The sequence below is a fragment of the Larus michahellis genome, chromosome 7 (assembly GCF_964199755.1).
Source record: "Larus michahellis chromosome 7, bLarMic1.1, whole genome shotgun sequence".
Classification (NCBI taxonomy): Eukaryota; Metazoa; Chordata; class Aves; order Charadriiformes; family Laridae; genus Larus; species Larus michahellis.
Window position 1 is genome coordinate 36,922,945 of NC_133902.1, and position 23,176 is coordinate 36,946,120.

The 23,176-nt window shown below is 47.1% G+C and overlaps 2 long non-coding RNA genes across 3 annotated transcripts; both read left to right on the plus strand.

The window, feature by feature from the left end:
* The first annotated feature begins 10,806 nt into the window (after nt 1–10,806).
* LOC141746856 (uncharacterized) lies at nt 10,807–13,870 on the plus strand. The gene is made up of 3 exons (XR_012588514.1): nt 10,807–10,918; nt 12,202–12,348; nt 13,269–13,870. It is a non-coding gene; the product is annotated as an uncharacterized LOC141746856 (long non-coding RNA).
* A 677-nt stretch (nt 13,871–14,547) lies between these two features.
* LOC141746857 (uncharacterized) lies at nt 14,548–21,629 on the plus strand. 2 transcript variants are annotated; one of them, XR_012588515.1, is made up of 4 exons: nt 14,548–15,885; nt 16,512–16,589; nt 17,999–18,207; nt 21,465–21,629. It is a non-coding gene; the product is annotated as an uncharacterized LOC141746857 (long non-coding RNA). The 2 variants fall into 2 exon arrangements; XR_012588516.1 differs by lacking the exons at nt 14,548–15,885; nt 16,512–16,589 and adding an exon at nt 17,086–17,334.
* Nucleotides 21,630–23,176: the final 1,547 nt, after the last annotated feature.

Sequence of the window (23,176 nt, forward strand, 5' to 3'; positions counted from 1 at the left end):
CTGCCTGAAGGGCCTGGAAATTGGGGCCCTGGTCACCTTAAATCTTGGCAGCGTGCTTTCAGGAGGAGGTGCTGCCTGAGGATAGTGGAATATTAGTAATGGATTGTTCCACTGCTAATGGGAGTGTGGTTAATATATTGCAACCCTTATGTTAAACATTTTCTGATCGCGTGTCTGAAATTAGATGACAAGCAATTTGCCATTAGACCTTCTGAACAGTGATGGACTAAATCTAGCTCTTGGTTTCACTGGGGTAAGTTCAGAAATGCTCTACTGACTCCACCTGAGGGATGCTGGAAGAGCAGGTTGGTTCGATGCTTTTTTTTCACCTGTTCCCTATAATCCATTTGCTGTCAGTGCTGAGGAGCAGTGTTGGCTTATATGGCCCGTGCATGGTCCTCTGAAGGGAAGTCAGTCCCTTTTCATGCTGGCATCTACCCTTAAAGAGCTGAAAACCTTGTGAAAATCCATAGCCCATCTGCTCTGTCTTTGATCAGGCAGATCTGGCATTTTATATCCACTCCATACTGTGGCCAGTCATGCCTGCGACAGTGGTAAATCTTAGTCTTCATGAGACTTCTCACCAGCGGTTGTGGCACTGAATGAGAGGTGACTGCACTGCACTCAACACCATGGATGCAGTGGCTGTCCTTGGAGTCTTGGACAGGCACCTATTCCCTCCTTTTGCCCCTGGGCAGGACGAATTTTACGTAAGTAATTCCTGACAGATCTTTGTGGAGCCTCCATGCTCTTCTAAGGCATCATCTCCCAGTACGTTGTTGCCCTTCCCACTAAAGATTTTTCATTAGTGTTTAGCCTGGATTTTCTTTGCCGTCATTGTGCAAAGACACAGAATGCTTAATAATTACCTCTGAATTAACCCTGCAGTGATTACATCTGAATTTGCCACAAGACAAGGTGCCTTTCCCTTGGAAACAGCAGTGCATGATGGAAAGGGGGGGAAATGCCAAACGGTCTAGAAAAGGACTTTCAGGCCTGTTGAGTCCGGTATATGGAGCCAAGTGGTTCCTTAGGGATGGGGTAATCTAACACCCACCCCCCCAAACACCTTGAGGTGTTATATTGGAGTTTGGGCCAATTGTTTCTTCATGTCTTCCATCTGCTTACCAACCTACGAGATCCATTTGTGTTTAAGTTTTACCGCTAACCACATACTTACTTTGCTCTGATTCCAGAAATGGTAACCATTTATTTTTAAAGTTTGTTTGATCCTGAGGCAAGGCTCACTGCCACGTGCCACTGAAGGCTTTTCCTTATCTTACTTATCTGCGCTGCTGTTGTTGAGAGAGCAGTTCTGTCCCAGCAATGAGGCCTGTTGCATATCAGGACAGCATGGAGATTGCTGGACAGGATCAGGCTGCCAGTCTGTCCAGCCCCATTTCGTGTCTCTGGCAGCGACTGGTGACTCTTTAAGGCTATCCATCCCAAGAAATCCAGATCCTTATCCCTAATGAAAATTATTCTAAATCCTGAAGCAAAAATGAAAAAGAGAAGTTCAGCAAACAATTAAATGCGAAAAGACTGTTGTTAGCACCATGAATGGCCAGCACGACTTCAAATGTGCCTTGGGCTGAGACACATCCTTTGTTTTCCTGCTTTACTTTGACTTGCAAAGATAACACCTTGTTGTCTTCTCCAAGCTGTCCCAGCATGATCTTTCCTCTTGAGGTCAGTGGAATTCACTCGGGACCCTGAGGCATACCAAGATCTCAAAAAAAATCTGAATTCATTAGCTCAGCTTCCAAAAACCATGATGCTGCGCAGAGTCCCTGCTTCCCAGAATCTTAATCCCCCCTTTGCTTCTTTATGGAGTGAACATACCCAAATAGCAACACGCTTACCCCAGTGCCTGTGACATGACCCCGAAGCTTTGTGGCACAGTGGACATAGCGTTACATTTTCCTCAGGGAGCTTCTTGGAATATCCATATAGTATAAAGGCAAGGTGCTTTGAAATTATTTTGGGAGACGCAGTATATACACCCAATTCCTCTATCTAATGAAGATCTTCATAGGGTAGGATGTATAGAATCTCTTCCCCTGTCCCCATGACTTGCAAATCTTTAGCAGTTTTGCAAAATAAAATGGAAATTGGGTAACTCCCTACACGCAGCCTTTTTTTGTGTGTGTTTTGTTTTTTTGTTTTTTAAACTGTGATTAAAAATACGAAAGCTTCAGCTCTGCTGTCTGTAAATTCTGTGCCTATGTTTACATTGGCATTTGAACTAGAATCAAGTTGTCTTCATTATGAACCAAAATGAGATGGGGGGGGGCTGAGGAAGGGAATATACCCCTGGAACGATAATAGCTAAGCACTTGCACACTAATAAATTTAGGTGTTAATGTCTTGTTTTTGTGCTGTTTGGTTGCCATAGCGATGGTCCGCATGAACTAATGGTTTTGTTGTGAGAAATTTAATACACATTTGCCAAATGTTCTGTTTCTCTAGTTACCTCTCTGCTTTTTCCCGCGCCACCGAGCGAATGGGTTTGGAGCCCTTCCGCCCTCTGTGCGCAGAGAGTGAGGGGTCACTGGGAGAGAGGAACGCAGAAAACGGGGCTTGCTGCAGGTTCTGCAAAGCTACTAAAAGAGATGGAGGAAACATCAGGGAGCATCGCTGTTTACAACGTAACCCTGTGAGGCTATTTTGGAAACTGGCATATGTATTTATAGCGTGTATTCCACGAAAGGCTGCGAATCAATGTCAGTTTGAACAGAACAAGCGAGGGGGAGCGCTTACCTCAGGAAGCAGCGCAGGTAGAGATGGAGATTTCTCCTGCTGCTGCATGAGGACCTGCAGCACAGGACACACATCCCTCCACCTCCCCACACCCCGGTGGATCCCCTGGGAAGAAAGCACACAGGGGTAGATCTGCCTCACTTGCTGCATGAACTTGGTTCACCTCTGGTTTGCACTGCTTGCTTGTTCCTTCTGCCTGGGGCTCAGCCAGGGCTAAAACCAGACCTCAGTGTCTTGGGTCCTACCCTGCTGGGATGCTTGTGGTGAGCTGATGCTTCTGAGTTGGATGTTTCCGTGTGATGACATCTGAGGTTTAGCAGCAGGCCGTTTGGAGAGCCCTTCTTGATTCTGGGAGTGAATTTATCTAATGCTTAGGACAGATCATAGCTTTTTTGGATTTGCTTTTAAAGGCCCAAAAAGATTGTTATCCTGTTCTGTACATTGCAGGCCAAAGAATACCAGGCGGATTGACTCCAAGATGTGTGCAAGGGGCATCCGGTTTTCCAGACCTTTACTTCTGCCGCAGGAGGCATATGCTTCTATTTCACTCCTGCACAGAGAGTTTCCGTTGCTCGTCTTAGCTGACGTACAGAATGTCTCGTTTGTGCACAGAATATTCACCACAAGCATTTTTCTTTTGATAGACTGAAAAATAAAATAAACAGGTGATTATTGTTTGGAACAATTACTTCCCTGTTCCTGCTTTGTGACAAATCTCATCTCAGATTTGTTTACAAAGTAGTATTTTTACTTTAAAGTTGGAATCTCTCTCTCTCTCTCTGTGTCAAATCATCCAGCTGCAAGCAGCCAAAAGAGGCCCTGACTCATTCATCTCTGCTGCAAAGGCAACGGCATTCCAGGGAGCTGTGGAGTGTTCCAGGAGAAGCGTGCGCTGGGACTAGCACTGGGGCATGAGGAAGGCGATGGAGGAGGTGAAGGAACTGCTGCCAGGCGAGTGGCTTTTCAGGGAAGAGGAAATCAATGAGAGGTTGCTTTTGTGGGTCTCTCGCACCCATTTGAATGCCCTTTGATGCTAGCTGGGAGGTACCTGTCATTGAGGGGGGAATGAGCCCAACCAGCTGCGAGTGGTCCTGGGAATTTGGACTTAGCCTCAGATTTATGGATCTTCCTACCTAGAAGTTCCTGAAAATTCACTTCTGGCATTTATTTCTGTCGAACCCTCCTCGCTCACAGTACCACCGTGCACTTTTGCTCATTTAAAAAGGAAAAAAAAGTGAAAGCCAAAGCTCTGAACAAATTTTTATTTTTCAAAGCAAAATATTTGACAGCTGCCAAGCACTGAGCTGAAAGGTTTGTTGCCAAAATATTATTTTCCAAAACCTCCTTTTTTAAGTTGGTGCTTGTTTTTTAAAAAAAAAAAAAAAAAAAAAGAGCATTTTTTTCCCTTGCATTTTTATACAGAAAATTATCTGCGTAATTTCTTATGCTGTGCTTATCACAGCGTGTCTGGAAAGCTTTAGCCAAAATGAAAATGTGTCTTGTTTTAAAAGCTATTTCCTCCGATCTGAAAATGTTGCTAATTTTTGTCCCTATTTGAGGCGTGATTTTTTTTGTGGTGGGGAAGTTTTTCCTTATCTCCTGGCAAAGATCAGTGAACTTGGATAACAGGACAAGTGATTCACTAATTGATGGCAGGATGATGGGATGGAGTTTTGCCTGATCCTGCCCTTTGTCTGCTTTTGGAGCATTTCGGTTTGTTATTCAGCTCTGTGGCTGCCTGGGAACCCCTGGCGTTCCTTGTAGGATGCCCACACTGACCATGAGACTTCTCTGTGCCGCACCATGCCGGAGCAGGGAGGCACCAACCCAAACAGCCCCGTTGAATAATCGGTTCAGCCTTAACAATGAACCAGGGAGCAGGCACCGAATTTAAAGAACAAAGAGCAGGTGCGGATATGGCTGATAGCAAAATAAACTGTGGGTTGTGTTAATTGCTGCTGGGTGATCTCACGGGCTGTGCTGTTGTTCTGGCTGTGTCTGCAGGTAAAGGTTTTGGATAGAGGCAGGGAGTCTAATGATGAGGGTCTTTCGAGACAGCTGGGGACAGGATGATGCCAGCCCCAGGGGGACTGGCTGCCTGGTGGCATGCCTGTAACCTGGAGGAATGAGTAGACCCAGGGCCAGCACAAACTGAATTGCACTCTCAGTTTGTGAGCATACACACACAGCAGCGGTGGCACTGGGTGTCTCAGCTGGCAAGACTTGCAAGGCAGAGAACTTGCAGAAGGACCTTGGGCTGGAAACCTTCTGGGGACAAATGCTGTGCCTGTGCCCTGTGCCCTGCTCCGAGGATGCTGTGGGAAACTGGGACTTGAAGACGGACAGTGCTGGGCTCGTTTTGTGTTCCCTCGATGTGCTGTGCTACAGGACTAGCTCCCATGGGAGTTTTGCCCAAGCAGTTTTACAGCAATAGCTCTAAAATCAGTGGTTTTCCCAGGATAAAAGGCTGACCAATTTTTGCTGAAGAACCATATAAGAGGACAATTATGGATGCCAACCAACAGACTGCTGATCCTTGAGGCATGTACACACAGTTTACTTTCACCAGGATCTCTTTTAATGGGATCTTTCAGACCAGTGGTTAATTCATCAGTGGCTTGTGAGGGGTGGACATGATGCACTTTTTCCAGGTGTTATGTGAAACTTCTGATACTGCCTCCTGCAGTTCAGAAACTTGTTGTGGCAGCATGTTTCTTGGGACATGAGGGAATTTATTTTGGAGTCAGAGAGGAGAAGAAATGGGAAAATGATTGACATGTCATGAAACTTGGCTTGAGTTATTTGAGCAAAGTGTAAGGCTGACTGGAAAACAACTGTCCATGCACAAAGCAGAGAATTCACTCTGCATTGTCGGGGTGGAATTGAAGAAGAGTTCTTTCCCTGTTTTTTTACAGAAGTAGAAATCCAACAAGACATGAACGGTAGCCTAGGAGGAGAAACCTGAAGTACCTGATGGTCCTGGATTCATGGGAGCATCCTAAAACACAAGTCAGTCTCTTGAGGGCTCCGTTACACCAAGAGTAACAGCAAACCAAGAAATGCCACTCCTTGTAACGCTGGTTCTAAATGAAACCGTAGACCAGGTGCTTGCTCCAGCTTTAGGAAAGATTATGATGAGTAGTAGGTTAGAAATGACCTACACTTTTAAAAGACCTTTTATATAAATATATAAATAAAATTATGTAAGCCAAAACTGCCCAGTCATGCTAAGACCTTAGCCAACACTTTCCAAAGCCTTTGACTTACTTTTGATGTTAGATGAACATCTAATAAACTTAATTAAAGTTTAATTAGTGTAAGTAGGCTAAATGTGGTAGGTCAGCAGGCACAGCATAAGCTAAAATACTGTTGGCAATAGTCAACCTGAAAAAAAAAAAAGGAAAAATTCCCTTCTTAAAAATGAATACCTTTAAAGGACTAGTTTAGACTAGCTTCTTTGTCCCTCAGTGATGTTTTTTTTTTCTTTTCTTTCCCCAGGCAATACTGACCAGATAAGAGCAAAGCCTGTTTTCTCACATCAGTGAAAAAAATCAGTTTTCGTCTACATTTCTACTGCACTGTGCTCTGGAATTTCCCTCAAAACAGTTTTCTTAAGTCTTGGCATATGACACAGAGAGGTATGTCTCACTGTTTTCTGCTATTCTTTTCTTTCCAGTAAAGTGCTAGAGGAGGAGTACTGTGGTTAGGCAGCCCAGCTGAGTTTATTAAAGATCTGATGATAATTTATTAAAGGGCTTAAGTGGAATTCAGGAGCACATCACCAGTCTTGCTGGCCACCATCGTTTAGGATGTCCTTCACAGCTAAGGATGATGTTTCCTTGACTTTGAAAGGAAATTTGAATTTAATTTGGGTATTTCCGCATGCAGGTGACTCTGTTTACCTGTGGTGATCTCTCCTTTTTGTCCTAAAACTGTGCTGCTAACTGGGTGCCGGTAGGCAGCACAACTGAGCCATCAAGGTCTGTTAATAAATCCTTAGCCTGTTCAGCTGCTTCTACATGAAGGTGTGCTCTTGTTGTCCAGGAGAGCTTATGGACAGCAAGGTAATGAAAGGAGGCCCATGTAAACGCTTGTTGTTCCAGTAGGTAGTGTTGTCTCTCGCAATGGGAAAGGAGTACATCAGTGAGTAACTGTAGCTCAACCCAACACCACCAACCAAGAATATGATCCCAATTAAGCATGCTTTCCCTCACGTGCTTTTTGGACTGGAATGTGGGGCTGCCTAGTCTATCATACCAACTCAAGGCTTTGCGCATCAGCATGCATATCACCTGGCCACTGCTCTTCAGCTTCAAATTCAGAGCTGTTATGCTGCAGGGCACCACTGCTTGCTGTTGTACCTCCCCTTGAGAGGCCACATGCTGCCTCTGCATGGGACTTCTCTAGCTCATAAGCAGGAGTTAGCTGATACCCAGGCAGCAAGATACCAGGGAGAAAGAGATTCATTTGATAACATGGTCTGCAGGCTGCCGAGTTCGAGGCCCCACTCTGAATCAGGTCCGTCAGGAATATGTTTTCCTCTTTCGTGGATCAGGACTTCCACTCTGGCCATGACACCGAGTGCTGGTAAGTCACAGCGTTTTGCAGTCAGCTCTAGCAAAGATTCAGCCTTGTTTCTTATTTTATCTGTCTTGATTTGATCATCCCTAAAAATAATCTGCAATGCAAGATACCGCAGTGCTGAATTCCCCAGCTGAGCAAGTGGAACATGTTGAGAGGGTTTCTTGGATCAAAGTCCTAGGAGGGGAGCCAACAGCAAAAGTCAGGCTAAAGTTCAGGAGTATCCTTCAGATATAGAAAGTAACCGCACACAAAAAGCTGTTGTTCTTATGAGACTGTATTAGGCTCTGGAAGAAGCAATGCAAGTTTCGGACTCTACTGCAATTAAGTTGGAGGGAATGTGAAATGCCCTCCGGGATCATATAATGTCTGGGAAAACTGAGAGGAGTAGGAAGTATTTAGGGCAATGGTCTCAGACACAACAAATGAAATCTTCTGCCCCCAAAAGCCATGTGTCAGACACAGGCTGAAAATTCCAGTGGCCAAAGTCTGCTCTTGTAACAGACTAAAGCCTTCTTGTTGAGTCATTATCATTAACGATAGCCAACAACCAGGAGGCCTGCAAAATATGTGAGCAAGGTACTAAAGGGGAGAAATATTTATTTTTTGTTTTATTCAGGATAATTAGAGAAGTCTCAAGTGAAGGGAAATTTCAGTCTTCAGAAGTATACAAGCAAATGGGCTATAAGTCTTTTTAAAGTCTTAACGTCCTCCTGTCAGATGGAGCTACAGCCAGATGTATACAGTCATACAGCTATTTCTTAGTAATAATGATGGACAAGTAATGGTGGGAAAGCAATGAGGTGGAAGGGGCTGAAAGGAAAATAAAGCTTAGGAGATGAAGTAGAGCTACTAACGCACAGGCTTCTTCAGGAAGCTTCTTCTAGCAAGTGAAAACATAAGCCCTGGTGGATGCCAGGCTGTTCCAGATCAAGCAGCAATTGCTGAAGTCAAGCCCTTGCCCTGTAGGATATTGTGGAGTCTTTACATATTTACATCTGTGTAATTTGTAAATGTCTTTGAATCTTGCCACCAGGGTTCATTTGATTTTACTTCTGCAAGCATCAGTTGAACAGAGTATTTATGCTTATGTCTCCAAGTATATGATAAGCGCGCTCATCTCTATAATGTCCCACGTGCCTAACACCAGCCTTCTCCCTCCAGAAATGTTATTACTGTCCAGCAGTTTTATCAGAGAGGGCCTCTGCTTTGGTATCCTGATTTTGCTGTGCACGACTGCAGATCTGCCACCCCCTGCTCTGTGGGTAAGGCTGGTCATGCCAGCAAGATCGCTGTGAGTTTAGGTGCCATTTGCTGTGAATCAAGCCTGAAAAAATAGGCTTGCCTCTACCCTCTGGGTCAGGACTGTTGTGACTGCAGAGTTCAGGTCTCCTAGAGAGTACTGCTGCATTATAATTGCTTTTGCTGCTAAATGTTAGGTCTCTGAGTGCCTGATAGGAACCAAGTCCCAGCTGAGCACAGGCAATCACTTAATGGTGTAGAGGAATCGCAAGAGATGGAAAATTACCTTCTCACATCTAGAAAGCTGGAGGCACTTTCAGTGGTCCAGGCTGGGACATTTGTCTCCATTTCCTACCCAGGCATCACCTACTCTTTTCATTTGGCCAAGGGAATTTTTTTTTTTTTTTTTTTTTTGGTGAAATAGAGCAGTTCTGACAACAGGGACTAATGCATCCCTGTTGGCAGTGCACCTGGCACATGGCCAAGATGAGACATTTTCTGTGAACACGGACTGATGTTCATTTATCACTGCTCATTATTGTCACCTGCCTCAAACCCAGATGTGCGAGTGCTTTTTTTTCAAATGAGCTGTGCGGTCCCCTGATTTCTAAGTGGCTTCTGCCAACCCTTCTTCCGCCCATCATGAAATGTGGTTTCCTAACACGGCTATCATCTGTAAATGGCCTCCCCAGCAGCACAGCAGGACACAAGGTCACTCGCTTCTTAATGATGTGCTCAAAGGAGAAGGCAAGCCTGGTGCCAGCCTTGCAAATCCATCCTGAGACTGGGTTGTCTTTGAAACTGGTTGAAAATTCAAAGTGGGCAGCTAAATGCAATGGTATGGAAACTGCTAGAAGAACAGAATAAAATAACCAGAGACTTCTTATCTAAAAACCAGCACAATATTGTGACTTTTAAAATTTTTCCTGAGTGCTTTTCTTTCAAGTGAAATCAATTTGATATATATCTGCAAGGGACTTAATACAGTCCAAACCCTTACATTCACATCAGTTTACTCCCTCCCAAAACATGTGGAAAAAGTAGCCGGCTCTCTTCTTGTCCTTTGCATCCTGCTGCCCACCACCATCTTTAATATCTTGATGAAAAGCAAAGAGCAGTTTTTCCTTGAAGAGAAGTCCCTGGAGCTCATAGGGACTGGACTGAGGACAACCTAATTGAAGGGGCAGAAGAAACCCAGCAATTTTTATTTCTGTGCACCATCACAGGCAAGGGCACAGTTAGTGCTGGTGATGGCAGGGTGAGGCTGGGGATTTCTGGGAGCTTTGGAGCAGTAGGCAAGAGAAAATCATATCACACGTCAATTGAAATTTCCACTGCCAGCCCTGGGGAGCCTGCAGAGAGGTGTGAAATGATGCATCCTACTTGTTCTCCTAGCTGGGTTGAACCTCTAGCTAGAAACATGGTTTTGGTCAGGCTAAGCAGATGCGAGTGAGGTTTTATAAGGTAGCAGATACCCTGAGTGAAAAGCTTCTTTTTTGAGATGCTCGGCTGGAACCGGTACGTTGCTATAAGGAGCCTGCAGGGGATGCGCAACCTCCGCTTGCAGATGGCTAGGTGGTACCCAGGGGCCTTTTGAATGTCCCACAGGTGAGTGAAGCGTAAGTAGAAGTGTACCCTGTGCTTGTGCTTTGCATTTTGAGCTGCTATAGGTTCCAAGTCTCCTCTTCACATCTTTAACTCAGCTGTTTTCGTTCGTGGTGGCTGGGATGCCATGTGACGGAGGGCAAAGCACCTCAGGGGGGCAGCAACATGGCTTAGCTGAAAGGAGAAATAACAGGTTGGGCTGTTTTTCTTTTCTGGATGGCAGTGTGAAGCGTCTCTGATTTGAATGCATCTCCTTGTCTGTCTTGCTTTCTGCTGATTTGATCGTGGCTTTGTGTAGTGCCAAAAGCAAAGATACTTGCATGGTATAGCAGAGTTATTCAGGTTTATAAAGTACTCGGTGCAGAGTAGTTACTTTCCATACGGACCCCATACTTATTTTTTACTGTAACAATTAAAGGTTAATAGTAGCCTTATACTCTTTTATGAGGCCATAATCTGACTCCCAAGTGGATAAACCAGGAAAGCAAAGGAAAACACAGTGCAACTGGTATTATTGTTTGTAAATGAGGTTGAAAGCAGTTGTTTTACAACTAAAGGGCACTTGGTATGAAGGGAAATGGCTGTTTCTGTCCCGGCATTGGCAGATCTTAAAACTAAGAAACCTGCTCTGTTGTTAAAAACAGCCATCTGATTGATGCCTGCACTGGAGTGAGCCTGGCTTACGTTTTGGAGAAAGAAGGAGCTCTGACTGAAGGACGGGCAACACAAGGTAGCTGTTCCTCATGTCCACAGGAGACGGTTGCATCCAGGAGGGGTGCAGAGCTGTGGGTTGGGGTCACGCTGGCCCCTTTGCCCCCCCATCCGCCGAGAGTGGATGCCAAGGGCTGCCCGCAGGCAGGAGGGATGGTGCTGCCAGGCAGGAGGGACGGTGCCGGCAGATGGCACTCCAGAATACACAGCATTGGCTCACCCACCTCTAGCTGTCGTCCAGCACATTTGCTGGATGAGTTGATTTGGGCAGCAGTCAGGACCTTCTCAGAAAGAACGTAGGTGGTCCCGAGGGCCGATGTACCCTGGAGAGGGCTGTGCCCTGCCAAGCCCCTCTGAAACCCACTTGTTTGTGGGGCAGAGCCAGAGGGGGAGAGCAAGGCAGGGCTTGGTGCTGTGGAAATCTCAGCACTTCATTCCAGTTCAGAAATGATGGTTTTCAACAAGCCAAAGCCAGAAGTAGTATTGGTTAAAAGAAAACGGAAACACAAATTAAAAAAATAATATTAGTCTGCTGTTTGAAAAAAGCTGAAGCTGCTGTGACGATGGCTTCCCCTCCTCCTCAAACGAAAACTCTAAACTGTGGTTGCTGTATTTTAGTTTTTCTCCATTTTTACGCTAAGAAGTGTGTTAATAAGCATTTCTTTGTAGCTAGCAAGTTACTTCCAGATGTGTTTATCCTGAATGTTCTTATCGGTTCCTGTGTGCCACTTAGTCATAATGAGCTCAAGAGGGAGCTTGCTATATACCCATTTCAGAGTATATTACTGCGGGAGCCACTGCTGTCAGATACTGCTTGCTGCTGCAGGATGGGCTTGAGACAGCATTGGGCAAAGTGCTGTACAAACACCCAGGAAACGTCCATTCCTGCCTTAGGCCCTGCCCTTGTCCCTGAAATGTGTACCCCATAAATACAACCAAATCAACCTGAGTACTTCATTTGTGCGGTGCGGAGAGAGCTGCTGTGGGGACCTTGAGAGTTTGAATGTCTTCAGTGTTTTGCATTTAAGTTCTCAGCGTTAAAGTGCATAAATAGAGGGCTTTGCATTTAATAATTTATTATTCAGTCCAAGAAATACACTAATACCTTTATCAGAATTACGTATGTTGTTCAAAACACAAAAGCACAAATCACTGAGGAACAGGCAGACATTAATGGCTGCTGTTCTCTCTACCTCCTGAATGGCAGCCAATAATCAGCGAGAAAAACACGATTTTCTCCTAAACAAATGTTTTACTTTTGTGTGTGTGTCAATATATACAATTTCCCCTTTTTTCTTTTAGCAGTCCAAGGAAAGAAAGAAAAAGCTTAAGTGCCTGAGGTGTGGTGAAGTATTTCGCTCGATCCCCTGACATTGCGAAGTGCCAGCTGTGTCTCCCCCCTGCCTCCCAGGAATGACAGGATAACAGCAGGAAGTGCAAGGAATTCAGGTCGGCAAGCCTGGACTGGGGGAGGAATTTCATCTTAGCTGTTCTGGGTCATGGGACCTCTGGTCCTGATGGAGGTCTGGTGGCAAGGCAGTAAAATAAGGGTGCCCAGTGAGATAAAGCAGCCTCAGCCCAAGAGATCACACTTGAATTTTCCTCTAGCTTGTAAAGAGGTGGTGGAGAAGCTTCTACTTGAGCAGCAGAGGATGGGTTTGGGTGCCATCTAAAGAACTTCAACCTAAAGCTTGCTTCAGTAAAACATTTTTGGTATCTTCTCATCAATCTTGCACAAAAGCAGGTCCAGCTGCTGCAACTGAGCTGGGAAGTAGCCAGTCAACCCATGACCTGCACCATGTTGTGAAACACCCCTGAGATCAGGTACCAGGGCTAGGCACAGAGTCCTGTGTGATGAGACGCCCGCTAACCAGAGTCCCAAGGTGCCCCGGCATGGTTTCCACTAGGAATCTGGCCAGCAGCTTTCACCCTACAGCACATAGAGCAAAGGCAGGGACAAAAACCACTGGGGAGTGCTCACGTATTTGCCAGCGTTGCTGTAGCCAAAATACATTCTGGAAAGTATGGCGCACGCCCGTAATTCATTTAACACAGCTCTGGACTAAGAAGAAAACAGGAACTACCCTTCTGAAACTCACTAATGGACCTTCTCCTCCAGTCTCCTGTTGCTGATAAAGCCCAACTTCATAAGCCACAGGGGAAGTCATAAAACTGGTGTCATGATCCCAGTGCTTGAGCCAAAGGCAGTTGAAAGTCAATGGAGAGGCTCTCATTGACTCAAATGTGCTGTGAAGTGGGAGCTCTTGCCATTAAACCTCTACGGGGAATGATGAGGGGAGGGAAAATGTGTGGGAGTAGGACTGCAAGTCCTCACTAAAACTGTTTGTTCCCTTATTTTTAATCTCTAGCATCACTGGACATGGTCCCTCTGGAGGTGCTGCCAGACCATTGAGTGCCTCCGTGCCGGCACACCAGGCACCGTCTTCCTGGAGCAAAGGGTGGAACTTTGGTTTTATTGCATGTTTTACTCATGCCAAAGTCTATTTAATATCAGGTTTGCTGTGTTTTTTTTGGTTTTGGCCCACAAATGCTTCTGGGGCAGGTCAGTACATCTCCCACGTTACCACTATATTGTGCATTTGGAGCTTGCAAAATCCAAGGAGATCTCCATCATTCAGTTTGAACATCACTTCCCAGTTGAGACTCAAATGGCAGGAGTGCTGGAGAATATTATTGGTAAACAATAGATGTCTGGTGGAGACGCTGATTATTTTCCTGGTACAAAAGGCTGCTGCATCCTATGTGATAATTCCCCTTTCTTTTCCTCCTTGTTGGCTTTGTGTTTTTGTGATTTATTTGCGGGCTGGCAAGCATCCACAGCCCTGCAGGAAATGGATGTCTGCTATTGTGTTTGGGGGGGGCTATATAAACGTGTAATTTTCCCACTACATTAATTATAGATGTTTCTCCTTCGCTGGAGCAGCTCCATGTTTTCTCTGCCCTGTCGGTTTGGAGACAGAGTATTCTCCCCACACTCCCAGCCCAAGCTGTGGGTATTTATAGGGAACCCTGACTCTGACATCCTCAACCGAGGAAAGTTAAAGAGCTAGTCATTCCCGTTTGCCAGCTTGGCCTGGTCACAAACACTGCAGAGGGGAAACTCACTGGCTTTTCCGCCTGATGATAACAGCTCCAGAATAGCAGCATAGCCAGATTTTCTCTGGCTATTCCTCCTGCTGACACTTTCCTCAAGAATAAAAGTGGTTTGCCCTAAGAAAGCAACCATCTTGTTATGGAAAAGCAATTGTAGAGCAATTTACTTTGGAATAGCTGTGCTGCTTAATTCCTGACTCTGTGAGACAGACACAGCTGAACTTGAAGCAAACAAATGAAACCCAAGGCAAAATTCAGGGTCGTTATATCAGGTTTTGTTCAAGAAAAGGCTGGAGGAAGAGGTCACACTGAAATACAGCATCCCAGTCTGTGCTTGTTTGGCTCTACTCTGTTGACCAGGTCTGGTCATGTGGTCTTCAACCTGAATGGACTGGAAAAGCTTCCTTTTTTGTTTCTGTCTTACAAAAATGTGGCTAAACCAAGGAATTCCTCAGTGGAAAATCTGCACATGCAAAATGCCCCGCTCTTGAGAAGGCATTTTGTCAAAATCCCTGTTTGGCTGAAGCGCAGGTTTTGTCCCCTACAAGGCCACTGCAGTACTTGGTTGGATTCATAGCTTGTGCTTCCCGTCCCACTGGATCCCTCTCGGGGTTCCCGTGCAGGATGCTGTCCACCACGATGCACCCGGCTTTGCTTTTGGGACAGCAGTGGAGCCACATGGCAGCTGTGTGCCTGCACGTTTATGTGGGAAAGAGCCTGGCAAAGGACTCCAGTCGCAGAGGGATATGGGGATACCATGCTACAACTTCCCAGGTCCTACCTTGCAGCCTGCCAGACTCCAAAACCTGAATTTTAGGGCTGATGGGTGTTTTTTTGTCCTTGGTGGCTGAAACAGCATGTGGTTGCCGTCTATCTCTGGCATAACATGTGCCCCCTTTATGGGCTGAGCTGTGATCCGTGTTTGCTTGGTGCTCTGGAGAGGATTTCCTGTAGCACATGAAATTCTCTCACATTACTTACACGCTGGAGCGGTGCACTGAGATGCTTAGGAAGCCCCCAACACAGGGTGTTTTGGCTCATGGTGTCTCTGGCTTGCTTCTGACCCAGGAAGTGTTAATGTCTCCTGAAGAAAAAACGTCTTAGAAGTACAACTGCACACAATGCAGGCTGGGACAAGGAGAAGCAAACATCTGCTCTTATCTTAGAGGGCATGCCTGCCAATGAGAAGGCTTGATAATGAATCATGTTTGTTCTTTCTTGAGCTGTAACTCCTGGAAATAAGAAACCTAGCCAAATTTTTGCCAGAAGGTGCTGCCTCTGTGAGGGGACTGTCCCTTAAGAGAGAGTCCTCGGGATGTCTGCAGATACACCTGTCATTGGAGGGGTCAGATCGTTTCCAGCAGGCTGGATGTACCTGAGCATCCTTTGGCTTGTAACGTGGGTTCCCTGTAGACTCTCAATGAAACACAAGTCCTGCTGTGATTTTTTTCTCAGTTTTTGCCTGCCAGAAGCGGGCATGTTCATCACACAGGCAAGTACAGAGCAGGTCGGATTTAATACAAGCACACAGGCTGTGCTGCCTGTGACCATCCCTGGGTTTCCTACAGAGGCTTTGTAGAGCTGTTTTGGCAAGCCAGAGACTAAGAGACAAGAGGAAGAGAGTGGGGGAGGCCAAAGCAATGAGAGATGGCTCTGATTTACAATTGCTCTCCTCCTTCAACACCCACTCTGCACAGGTCCCCAGGAGGGCAGTGAAAATTTGCTTCCTGCCTCTTCTGCTGCTGGTGCATGGAGGAATACTGGAGGGGACACAGCGAGCCGTGCTGAGGGGAAGCCAGGCAGAGCTCAGCTGCTTCCTGGTGGCCATCAGCAGGATAAGGGAGCCATGGTGACTCAGATGATACCATGCAGGTAAGCTGGTGCTGGTGGGTAGCCACAACTCATTGCTCTGTGAGAAATCCCGGACCCAGGCTGAGCTGTCGTCTTAGTACATTGCCACGGGACTGAGAAGGGAGAGGGCTGTGCCCACCACATCCAGTCCATGGGAGTAGAGGGACATATGCCGTAAGATCAGGGACGACGTCTGCAAGGACAGGGCACAAACCTGAGCCAGCTTGGAGAAAGGTGAGGATTTGTGATGGCTGGGCATCCTGGGATGCAGGTTTCTGGGGGTGAGCTGTGTCTACATCCTGGCTGGAGGCATTTCCTGGACATGCTGGTGCCCTGGCCCTGCTGGAATGCATCTCCTTGGTTTTTTGGGGCTGGGAGTGTGCTGCCAACAGAGTTTCTTCCAGGGATCCTAGCTAAGTACATAAAGTAAATCTGGTCAGATCCACATCAAAATTAAGCAGCTTATTGTGTTTGTCATGCCTTAACCCTGTATATCTTGAGCACTTTTCATGATCTCTCTTGCATTTGACTCTCAAAGCACAACTGCCACACAGTCCATGTGTTGGCCAAATGCTTTATCGGTCTGTGTAGATGAAGCCTTGTGGGCTTGTACAGGATTGTTATTGCATACCTGTGGTTGATGTCAGCAGGTTGAGGCTGGGACAGTGCCGTCAGAAGCCGTGTTTCCTTGAGAAAGCAACGGTCTGACTGTGAGCATTGTTTGGGTGAGTCTGTACATGCAGCATCCAGAAGGTTGCCATTACATATATGTGTGGTCAGGCCTCACTGAGTGACGGAAATCCTCCTGGGGAGGGAAGAATGCCCTCATGAAATCTTTTACTATCTTTAGTTCATCTCTTTTGAGAAAGATACCAGGAGGGAAAGGCCCCAGAAGGTGACACTGCAGTGCCCAGCAGCAGGGGAACCAGGGCTTTTCTCTTTAACAGAAGCCAGCATAAGAAATTCCCTCTGCTTCTAGCATGAAGGCATGGCTCATCTGTGCACTGGCCACTGATGAGGTGGGGCACTGAAGGACCTTAGGAAACTAAGCTTTGTCCATGATACTTCTGCTGCTGCTGCCCCATGGGGTGCCATGTGTGGGACTTACCTGCGACCAGTTGTTTGGGTGGGCTTCCAGAGAGGGTCACTCGAGCAGGGATGAAGGGTTGGGAGTCAAATTGAAGTCTCTTCAGGGACTCTCATTTCAACCCATCAGGTCTCTCAGCATCGCCACTGGTGTCCCTTTCCCATAACGTCAGTGAGATTTGGGCAAGGAGAGCAGGTTGGGCCATTGCCTGCTTGTCCACTCTTCATGAGATGTTGTCACTCAACCTCCTTTTCGTTTCGAGCAGCCGAAAGGCAGGAGCACAGGAGGCAAATCGCGGCTCTTGCTGCAAGCACTTCACGACGTGCCCTGCACATCCAAACACAATGCGATTTCGCATCTGAGTACCAAAAGCTAAACAGCAGGTGAGACTGGGTTAACGGCCTGGGCATGGCAGTTTCTAAAGCAACGCCTGGGGAGCTCTAAACACAAACACCATTAGCAATAGCAGGATCTGTGCACTTAACTCCCTGCCCTGCTCTAAAAGCACTGGCCCCCAGCAGCAAGCATCCTCCACTTTTATCTACTTGGTCCAGCTCAGTGCTTAGCCGCCGTGCCCAGCTCGAGGAGTTGGACCGCCTGCTGTCACGTGGGCATTTAGTTTAAATCTCATCCATGCCCTTTTCCATTTTGCCAGTTTTGGAGAATATTCATCATTGAAGCCCGCCCTTTCACACATCACAAAGGTCCGAATTCACTCATGCGCCACTCAGTGCCACAAATTTACTGCCCTTGTCAGTAACAGGGAGGTGCTGCTGTGCTGCTGATAAAGCCATCGGCATGTGGCCTTCAGTGGCTGTAAGCTAAGAGAAACACCATCCCTCTGAATAGTGGGCACTGCAGGGGGGAAGGATGCAGGGCAGGGGTAAATGTGGGCCTGACCTGAGATAAAATATTGGAGGGCAAATGTGCTCCTGCTTCCAGAGACCTGGGGAGGCTGCAGAAAGATGCTGAGCAGAAATTGTAACGGGACAGCACAGGTGGTGGAGGGAGCCCAAGAAACATCCATTATTTATATACCGTCTGCAGTGAGCTCATGGAGAGTTGGGATTGGCCAGGAACTGGGTCAGGATGAAGCAAACAAAGCCTGAAGTCCTTGAGTGAGGCTCCCCACCGAGCCCATGCCGATGCTCTCACACTCTTCCCTGCCACGGCACCCTCCAGCCAGGTTCTCAGCAGCCACAGCTCTGTGCCAGGGCCAGCGTCTGCGAGCTGGATATGCCTGCAACCCCAACTTGGTGAGTACATCTGGGAAGAGTGATATTTATTGCACAGTAACACGCTCTGGGCAATTATCAGTTTAATGACCCACATAAACGTTTTCATCTTATCCAGTTTGGGGTACCAGAATGGGTTGTTGCATTGATTGGGTCATGCCAGCGTATTTAGCAAATGCAGAGGCAGAGACACAGCTGATGGAGGGGAGAGGTGTTCCCTCACCACCATCCAAAGGGAAGGCAACGTTGATGTGCCCACCATGGCACATCCCACCATGGGTGGGAGATGCAATGGATCAGGAGAGCCACTGCTGCTTGCTGGTATTCACCCTCTTGGTCTCCCTGCATGCCCAGCTTGGAAGGTGGATTCACATGTTTGGCAAAGTCTGGTGCTCCAGCGTGTAGAGAGAAGGGATTTAATTTTGCACGATGAATTGGTGTGTAAGCCCACAGAGAAAGACTGTGGGCTTGGCGTGGCAGTGGCAAGCTGTCCAACAAGGCAACTGATGTGCCCTGATGAGTGTTTAATCAGGCTGCATTTTCTCAGGGAAAGCAATGATCTTTAACCACACGGGCTGAAGGGTACGCTCAGAAAGTCTGAGGTCCATCAGAATTCTTCTGTGGGTCTTAGCAAGGGCCAGGTGTCCCTGGGGTTCACCTGTAGGCTTCATCTGTGCATGTGACATGGTCCAGTCACTTAAACCCTGCATGACAAGCTACACTTGCAGAAACAACAGCCACATCTGCACTTGTAAAAGTATGAGATTGGTGGATGCATGCTTGCTAGGCACCATGAGCTGCCTGGAATGTCTGCAGCTAGCAGCTCAAGGTTTGGGCTACAGAGTAACTCAGGTTTTAAGGTAATTAAGTGACATAATCTTCAATGTTATTTCAACCTGCAGTAAAATTATTTATTGGTTTCAGCACGTATGAATCCTTCAGTCCCTGGACAGCCAATTTCTCCATGGAGATCACAAGGTTCCCTAACCCTCTTTTTCTACATAGATGCCTAAATTGGGCCATTTCAAAATCCTGCTTTGAAATATACTGGGAATACTACAAATATTACATATTACAATGGGAAGAACCTATGAAACTCAAGCGTGGCAGAAAACTGAGGCAGAGCAGACAGTATTGGGGAAGTGCAGGCACTGCTGCAAACCACTACAGGTTTGCACACATGCAGGATTTCTTGGTTTCCTCCAAGGCTGCTGATATCAGCCATGAAATAGGGAAAATATTGCACTGGATCGACCTAAGTTCCCATCGGGAACTGGCAATCTGTTTTTTCTTAAGGGGGAAAAAAAATGAGCACTCACACACACCGCTACAACAATGTGAAGTATTTTCCTTTTCAAGAGCCCTTCCTCGCTATCCAATGCCTTCCTTTAAAAAATGGTGCAGAAGTCAAGCAGGGCTGTCCATCATCCAGAAAGCAAGCAGCACTCAACCGCGACGCTCAAGGATTCCTAGAAGCCAGTGTTGCACGGGGAGAGCTAAAACAGGGGACTCTGCAGCAAGCGTGTAGCTGATCCTCCCATCCGGGGAAGCAGGGCTTGGAAACAACACTGGGGGTTTACAATCTGGCAATGCATGCCTTCCACTTGGAGCAAGAAACGTCAAGGAGAATTAGTGAGATGACCAGAGCCTTAGCCTGCAATGGGAAGCAACTGCTGTTCCTAAGCAGGCTGTGACTGCTCAGCCTTGCTAATCAGATTTCAGAAGATGCTCAGCTGCCTCATGCTGTAGGGTGCTCATCGCATGTTTTCCTAGCAATGCTGTACTGTGGGGGTCTGTATTTCAGTGAGGAAGGAGAAGGCCTCCCTGGGGGGATCCTGATAGAATGCCCAGAGATCTGGTTTTGTCGGTGATGAGGAGAAAAGGCCATTTGGAAAGCTGTGTATCTCGGGCATGGCTCAAATACCTGCTCTGTAGGTCATTTAAAGCAAACAATCCAGGTCCAGATGCTCCTCTGAGCACCAGCTGTGAGTACCAAGGTTACCAAAACTCAGCCTTACCCCAACAGATCTGCTGACCCGATAACCTGACCAGCTTCCCAGGCAACTGGAACCTGCCCTGACACCAGAGCCACGGTGCCTTGGCCACCCTGGGGTTCGGCATGTCAGTGCCAGGAGAAAAAGCAACCGCATCCAGCCCCGGTTTGCCAGCTTCATCGCTGCTTGGCCGGTCCATTTTTTTTCACCCCCTGCCCCCCTCCCAGCAAAGCACACTTTTGATCTGAGGCACTAGAGATCATGGAGCAATATTTAAGTCAAGGGAAATAGGGATCCTTTGCACTTGATCAAGGGTTTAATTAGTAAAGGATTGTGTGATTTTGCGCGATTTGCTCGATACCAATTCCTGTGAAGAATAAAAGTTTACTTCCATTTCCCAGTGCTCTATTAAAGCAGCTTCCGTTAGCGCTGCCTGTGCTCTCAACTGTGCTGTATATGGCATTTCTATTTTTAGAAACCAGGGTTGCCATGACAACCCAGTGTATTTTTTGTTAAATATAGCAGCTGTTGCAGGGAACTCTTGTCCTTCTGGATGTAAAGACTGTGTTTTTGCCCTCTGACAGAGCTCAGGGTATTAAATGCAGATGAGAAAGGATGATTAGATAAGTGGAAGCCCAGAAGAAATCATGGATCTGTAATTACAGAGGGGTTTTGAACGAAGCCATGTGTATCTGCTGCTTCAAGAAGCAGCCTTTCTGCTTTAGAAACGGTGTGGGGACAGGGATGTGGAGCTTTGCACTGGGGGCTGTGTTATCCGTGAGACCACCATTCCCGCCCTCTCACCAGCTGGGATGCTCGCTTGCTGGCTGCCCAGTCTGCCTGCCTTCTCCTCGTTCTGGTCTCTGCCCCTTCTAGGAAACACCCTGGTCCTAGCTGTGGTCTCCAGGACTCGTTCCATCTGGGAGGAGACACGGGGGTGCCAAATAGGTCTTGCCATCAGAAAATCCCTGTGGGAAGAAAGGAGCCTGTTTTGGGAAAAGCAAGTTTTACCTCCTACCCACACTTAAGGAGCTTGAAGAAGAGGGTTGTGTCTCAGGGTTAGGGTCTGGATCCCCATCTCCTGTTGGGTGATGGAGACCTCTCTGGAAGAAGTGCCAGTGCACGGGTGCAGGTCCCATCTCTGGGACCGGCCCAGGGATGCAGCATGAGAGCGCTACAGAACCGTACTGCGCCCCAAAGCAATAACGTGCCCAAGCTTCGGTGTTCGATGGGAAATAAACTGATTCTGTTTCTTTTTTTTTTTATTATTTGTTTGTCTGTTAGCTCCGGAGGGAAGCAGCAGTGAAGGATTTCAGTCTCTTTACAACTACTTGAAAGGACATTGCAGAGAGGTTGGTGCTGGTCTCTTCTCACAGGTAACTAGCAATAGAACAAGAGGGAATGGCTTCAAGCTGCAATAGGGTAGGTTTAGGCTGGACATTAGGAAAAAATTCTTCACCGAAAGAGTGGTCAGCCACTGGAATAGGCTGCCCAGGGAGGTGGTGGAGTCACCAACCCTGAATGTGTTTAAGACTCGTTTAGATGTGGTGTTAGGGGATATGGTGTAGGGGAGAAATTGTAGAGTGGGGTTGATGGTTGGACTCGATGATCCCAAGGGTCTTTTCCAACCTGAATGATTCTGTGATTATATTTCGCTTTGGCTTTGTCACTTCTTTACTGGACCCCTGTATGGTGCAAACACATAGGGCTGTTTTCCTTCTCCTGGGTGGAGGGAGAAGAAGAGGGAGTTCTCATTCTGCCGGGTTCGTTTTGTGGTTGGCGCTTTGCCTTCCGCTTTCAGTGGAAGCGTCCAAATTTGGTGAGTTCCAAGGGGCACTTGCGAGTCTCTGTCAGCACAGCCTCTGCTTTGCATTTCCATTTCAGTTTGCGTTGCGACCAGGCGGCTGCAGCAATAGCTCTGCGCACAGGGTAGGGAGCTCTACCACTTGGGCCAAGGGCAATATGTCAGCTGGGAGATGGAGATCTTTTTTTAATTAACTGGTCTTGCCTTGTTAAATGAAAAAGGAAACCCAGTGAACAGCAGATACACAGCGAGGCTTAGGGTCTTTGAAAGTTTCTTTAAAAAGCCGATGCAATAACAAACAAATAAAGAACCAGAGTTAAAACAGCTTGATTTTAAAATATCTGTGGAGGTCACTGTGACCAAGACTTTGAACAAGAATAACATGTCTTTGGGATTCTTATCTGTTCCCTGAGCTATCATGAGCAGCATCTATTGCTGGGGATGTTATTGCTTTTCTGAATTTAATAGCATAAACGTTGCTTATGCTAGCAGAACGCTGCAGGGGAAGGGATCTCCTCTCACACACTGCAGAGCTGCCTCTGCGGGCGCTGGGGGCTTGGGTTTGTCCTGCTGCCTGCTCCCTGCACCCTCCAGGCGCTTCAACCCACTTGTGGTCCAGCTCTTTAACCAGCTGTGCAAGGGGATTTTGAGGGGTGGGGGATTTTGAAGAGTCAGGGATTTAGGAGGCAGTAGGACAGAGCCAGATGCCGGCTATGCCACCGACTGCCAGCTAGAGTCCATCCTGGTCCCTCTGGGGAGCTGGAGTTTGTCTCCACATGTGCTAGAGTATCTTCCTCTAGCTGAGGTCATAAATATAGGGGTCACCCCTGAGGAAGTGCTGCCTGTAACGAAGGAAGAAAAAGCTGCCACATCAAATTTGAAGACTTACTTGCATCCTTCAGGGAATATGTTGATAGACATTTCTGGCCCAGAAAACGTTGCTTGCAGCTGGGCAGGAGTTCTGCGGCAACCATTTTAGATGCTGCTTTAGTTTTAATCCAGCACGAGCTGAAGGGAGAACTGTGGAGTGGGCACAGTTACGAACAGAGGTGATTGCACATGGACCCAAAATGGAGCCTCTGTGTCTTCAGGCTCCTCCAGCTGTGATTCTCGCCTTGCAGCCTGTCTGCCTTAGCAGCCATGGCTGGCAGGAACTCATGCCTTTGATGTCCTCTCTCCCTGCTCTGGCTCT